The sequence below is a fragment of the Limulus polyphemus genome, unplaced genomic scaffold, assembly GCF_000517525.1.
Source record: "Limulus polyphemus unplaced genomic scaffold, Limulus_polyphemus-2.1.2 Scaffold33, whole genome shotgun sequence".
NCBI lineage: Eukaryota > Metazoa > Arthropoda > Merostomata > Xiphosura > Limulidae > Limulus > Limulus polyphemus.
In genome coordinates, this window is record NW_013665643.1 from 1,462,284 (window position 1) to 1,468,387 (window position 6,104).

A 6,104-nucleotide genomic window follows, 5' to 3' on the forward strand; every position below is an offset into this window, starting at 1 on the left:
AGGTCTACTCACTTCGCTATTATTAAAATGGTAGGACCGAAAAATTTTGTAACAAATTGCTCCAATTGGCATCTTGTCTTAATCCTGACACTTCTCATTTATTAAGGTATTTTAATTATGCTTACTTCCCACTTTCAGTATTATGTGCACTACACATTAAATATACCCATCACAAAAATGTGCAGACATATACCTCATATAAAATTATGCTCACTTTCTAGATCGTGTGTCGACCAAGTTTTCGAAATTTAAAAAAACTGCAAATCGGGATCGTAAAAAAAGAGTAAGGAAACAAGGCTGGAGATACTGCAGATGTTATTTATTCAAACTACAAACTCATATTTTGGCTCTATGTTGTTACCTAGAATTACATTTGGAGGAGCCTAGACTAAGACAAACCCCCACGAAGCACGTATAAAATTTTACCAGTAGAAAAGCAGCCTTTTCAAGTAAAACATATGCGTCTAAACCATCGCTTTAAATAAACTTTCGTGTATTTTAAAGTAATTATTCTACGAACGTGTGTAATAAAATTTAATATTGTGTGTAGTTTGTTTTTTTTTACTACTTCACTTCATACATAATATAGGGGTTGGCTCCCTAAAGATACTGATTGTATAGTGTACAAAGTATTATGTATCTACATGTTACAGTCGTCTAATGTTCTTCTATTATTGGTTGGTAATTCCTGTTTCACCCTGTACTCAAGTTTTTTAAAGGAACACAAGATATTTGTAAGAAAGCTAACTTCGAGGGATAATGATAACATCACTGACACCAGAATTGTGATGTCTTTTAGCTTATGTCAGATACAGAAGAAACAAATCAACTTTTCAATATTCCTACAACCTTCGCAGTACCTTATTTAGTATTCTGCGAAAAGTTCGGATGAAATATACCACGCTGTTTTTGTTGTAGGCTGACAAGACAATAAGAAGAATTACAAACGGGCCTTTTGAGCAGATTTTCTTTTCCTTGTATATCTAACGTGTGTGCTTTGTGTATTTGTATAAGTGTAGAAGTCAATAGTAGATGTTTTAAGGTATTGTTTAAACTGAATCTTTACTGTTTAAGGTGCTTTTTGCCACAACGTTCTATTAAGGTTTTGTGCAATTCCTTGCGACCTCTATTATGAACCACTATCGTAATTCACGATATTATCACTTCATATTTGCAAGCCAATTATCTCCAATTTCACTGCATTGTACAGACCGGCCTGGTTAGCCCTGGTATTGAGCAAAAGGCCTCGTCGGTACTAAACATAGCACATATATATATATTATGACTGACATAATATTACATTATTCAACCAAGTTATTATAATTTCACATTTAGTCATCAAAAGAAAAGTGTATCCTACTCTTCTAAAATACTGTCAATCGTTTCATCATCCCAGAACTTAGAATTACGAGACCAAGCAAACTCGGAAGGATCAAGATATTTCAACATATTAGACTTGAACAGTTATATTGCATCTTAATATCGGGGAAGAAACTAAAATAGGGAAACCAATCTATAAAACAAATAAATAAAGCGATATTATTTAATAAAAAAAATACACTTTTAGAATGTTGCACAAATGTACTTGATATGCAGTACTATCCCCAAGTCACAAAACAAACAGCCAGGTGAACAATACACTTGCAATCCGTTAGTTACAGAGATTCATGGCTTGGAAAGTGTACAAGACAGAATAAAACTTACTTTGTTTTCACTATATCTAGTTCTTACGTTGCTTCTATAAATAACAACTCTTACGTTTGCAAGTAATAAAAAAACAACAACATACAATTATATAAAAACTGTTAGTTTGATTCGTAATGGAAACTTATTTTTGGCGACATGGTATACAACAACGTTTAGAATCGAATAGACCTAACACATTTGAAACGTAAAACATGATCCGAAAGGACGAAGAAATAATGTCGCATAGCAGCCACAGTCTGTGATCCTGGTTGTTAGTGATTATTATTGTTTGTTTTTTAATTATAATTCCCGTCTAGTTTTGAGGGGAAAATGTAGTAGCCACAGTCTGTGATCCTGGTTGTTAGTGATTATTATTGTTTGTTTTTTAATTATAATTCCCGTCTAGTTTTGAGGGGAAAATGTAGTAGCCACAGTCTGTGATCCTGGTTGTTAGTGATTATTATTGTTTGTTTTTATTAATTATAATTCCTGTCTATTTTTGAGGGGGAAATGTAGTAGCCACAGTCTGTGATCCTGGTTGTTAGTGGTTATTATTGTTTGTTTTTTAATTATAATTCCCGTCTAGTTTTGAAGGGGAAAATGTAGTAGCCACAGTCTGTGATCCTGGTTGTTAGTGATTATTATTGTTTGTTTTTTAATTATAATTCCAGTCTAGTTTTGAAGGGAAAATGTAGTAGCCACAGTCTGTGATCCTGGTTGTTAGTGATTATTATTGTTTGTTTTTTAATTATAATTCCTGTCTAGTTTTGAAGGGAAGATGTAGTAGCCACAGTCTGTGATCCTGGTTGTTAGTGATTATTATTGTTTGTTTTTTAATTATAATTCCGTCTAGTTTTGAGGGGAAAATGTAGTAGCCACAGTCTGTGATCCTGGTTGTTAGTGATTATTATTGTTTGTTTTCATTAATTATAATTCCTGTCTAGTTTTGAAACATCCAGACAACCAATGTTATCAAATAAAACCAGTACAACTATGGCACCATTCTCTATGTAACGAATTGATATTGAAACCCATTATCCGAATTTGTAAAGAAAATAAAAACTGCCTCAACAAGAATCTAAACAAAGACAAAATACTTTAAAACACAAATATCACAAATTCAACCTACTGTGAAAGGTTAATATGTCTGATATAACACTCATATGTTTAACACCTGTTTAACATTTACAAAAATGGAATGAACCACCATAACAGAATTTATAGAATCCGAATACCTCTCTAAATAAGGATACGAAATAGATTTTTTTAAAAACAATGTCCAGCCTAAAACAATTCTTTATCTAGATTTTACATCACATTTCCTCATATACGTGTTATACTCGCCGTTTTAAGTTTAACAACGGTTTATTTACACAACTATAAGTATCTAACTTCTATGTTTAACAAAATCACCAAGCCTTTACGAGCACGTGGACAGTCTACAAGGTTCGCAAATCTATATTTTTGTAATGTGCCGCATAAAGTGATACACGCCTGTAGAGAAAATTACAAAATGTATATTATAAATACAAACTCATTGCACAAAAAAGCAGTAAAATTTGAGTTCCCAAAAATTTCTTGTTCAAGTTAATTTCTAACCCCCCCCCCCACCCCATTCCCAGTAGCACAGCGGTATGTCTGCGGACATACAACGCTAGAAACCGGGTTACGACACCCGTGGTGGACAGAGCACAGATAGCGCATTGTGTAGCATTGTGCTTAATTCCAAAGGAAAAAAAAAAGCCTAAAGTGTGATTTGTAATTAATAGTATGGTTCCTACGAATATACTTTTTTAAGTAACTGTCTTTAGTCAATATTTTATGCAACGTAGATAACATGGTTTATTTGTAATGGAGAAATATGCTCCTCGTGAACTGTAACTGTTGAAGTAAATGTATCCAGACTCCTAACGGGAACATGTATCTCACAAAATACTGGGAGCCTCGATAATGTCATAAAATTGTCTGAAAAAATCTGTGCTACAACATATTTCTTTGTGTTAATGCATGCATTAAGTTACAATTAATGGTTTAATCTATAAAATAATATGCGAAATACCCAAAATACATACGAGTAAAAAACAAAAAAACTGGATAGAAGAGAGTTAGTTGTTCTTCAAACAATTAGTAGAGTTGTAATCAATCTGTAAATAATTTTATGTGCCCAACATATAGTAGCTGAAGTACTCGTTCAACGCACGGGCGCTTCCAGGAGGTGAAGTACGAACGCCAACCTCCCTATGTCACTCCCCAGGGGGCCCTTAGGTTACATGCCAGGTTTGGTGACACTTGGTCCAGCGGTTTGCCAGTTATATATAAAGGAAGTGTTAAATCGCTCCGCAAGAACAACATTCATTTAAATAGAGAGATGGACATTTGGAGAGTTCTAAACTTTGGAGAACACGTTCTGAATAACATTTTAATAATAATCTAACGTCGCAACAAACAAGTTGTGGGCTGAGAATTATTGAAATAAGGTTTAATTTGACAGTCTGTGACAGTCAGATTACGACAATGTCAGAAAGTTCGGTGGGTATCTATTAAACTTTATAATGATGGCGACAAAAAAGGAAACGGGGTTTAAATACTCGCTACAGTACAGCAAATAAGCTGAGTGGAATTCCTTTAAAGCACATTGCGAATATAACCATAACGTAGCTAAGAAATCTCTAAATCATGTCTGAGTAATGGAACCCCTTTAAAGCACATTGCGAATATAACATTAGCGTAGCTAAGAAATCCCTAAATCATGTGCGAGTACTGGAACCCCTTCAAAGCACACTGAAAATATAACATTGACATGGCTAAGAAATCCCTAAATCATGTGTGAGTAATGGAACCCCTTTAAAGCACATTGCGAATATAACATTAACGTAGCTAAGAAATCCCTAAATCATGTGCGAGTAATGGAACCCCTTCAAAGCACACTGAAAATATAACATTAACGTAGCTAAGAAATCCCTAAATCATGTGCGAGTAATGGAACCCCTTCAAAGCACACTGAAAATATAACATTAGCGTAGCTAAGAAATCCCTAAAACATGTGTGAGTAATGGAACCCCTTTAAAGCACATTGCGAATATAACATGGCTAGGAAATTTCTTAATCATGCGTGAGTAGGAGAAAGACTAAAGTATTGAATAACATGTATTTGTTGTAAAGTATAACAGCTAATTACAATAAGAAACAGTCAAATGCGACATACAGGAAGAACAAATAAGTGAGTGACAAGATATACTGATTTCAATATAACTACCAGGAATTTAGAGAAACTATGTATAAAAGAAGTTTCAAGTTTACATTTTTGTTTTTTCATACCACAAGAACTTCAGGATTGACACGTATGACCACAAATAATATTAGACATAGGAAATAAAAACTACATCAATAGATCTTTAAGTATTTAAACGTTCACAAGTTCAGCAGTAATTCTACAGCGGCCAGTCGCCTATTCTTCATGAGATAAACAGGTTGAATATTGTTGTTTATTGAGCTTTCAATTTATTTTTGTTTAAGTTCATTGACTATTCATGATAGAACACAGATAAATACAATTCAATTCTGACAACCCACTTCTGTAAGTTGTGTAATTAGATTTAGCAACTTGGTAAAGTACATCTCTCCGGAGAATCAAAATCAATTTTTTTTCTCTCAATCACAACTTAAAATACTTAACTCAATTTGCAGTGTTATGTATTAGCATGTTGTAATATATTTTCTTTTAGAAATTATTTTGTTGTTACAACCAACCTGACCCTAGTGGCTAGCGTGTCGGGCTGCGTATGAAAGGGTCCAATGTGATGCCATTGAATACATTCCGCACTTTTTGCTGTGGGTGCCTCATAACTGTGACAACCAACCTCGTTATTTGGAGCAAAGAGCCTAACAAAGCCCTTCTTTTACGGGCTGGCAGGCTCTACTGTTCGGTAGTTCATATTACACCTGGTCATAGGTTTGAAAATGCCAATATTTTTTCTTGTTACATGTTTTAAAATATGTTGTTGTTTTTTGCAATACAAATCTTCGTTGATTATAATTTTTAGTAATTATGTATTGAAAATTTTATACACTAGGTTACATTAATTTAAGCCAGGTTGTTCTCGATCGTAAGAATAAAGTTGGCCTAATGAAAAATTTTATAGAATTTTTAGATGATTGGGGTGATTAAGAAGTTGATCGTCTCATATGATAATGTTAAACTTAACGTTCTTGTAAATAGCACGACTCAAAGGGCCAAAGAATCAATCACTTAAATAACCCTTCTATGCCACAGAAGTACATTTATAAAAGGGAGAATTAAATCGCGTTTTACAAAGATGGTGAACAAGGGCTTTTGTTTGAAATTAACAATCATGTACTACGAGACTAAATCGTGTAATTTTTAAACTTATGAAATCCAGAAGAGAGAAAACTACTCA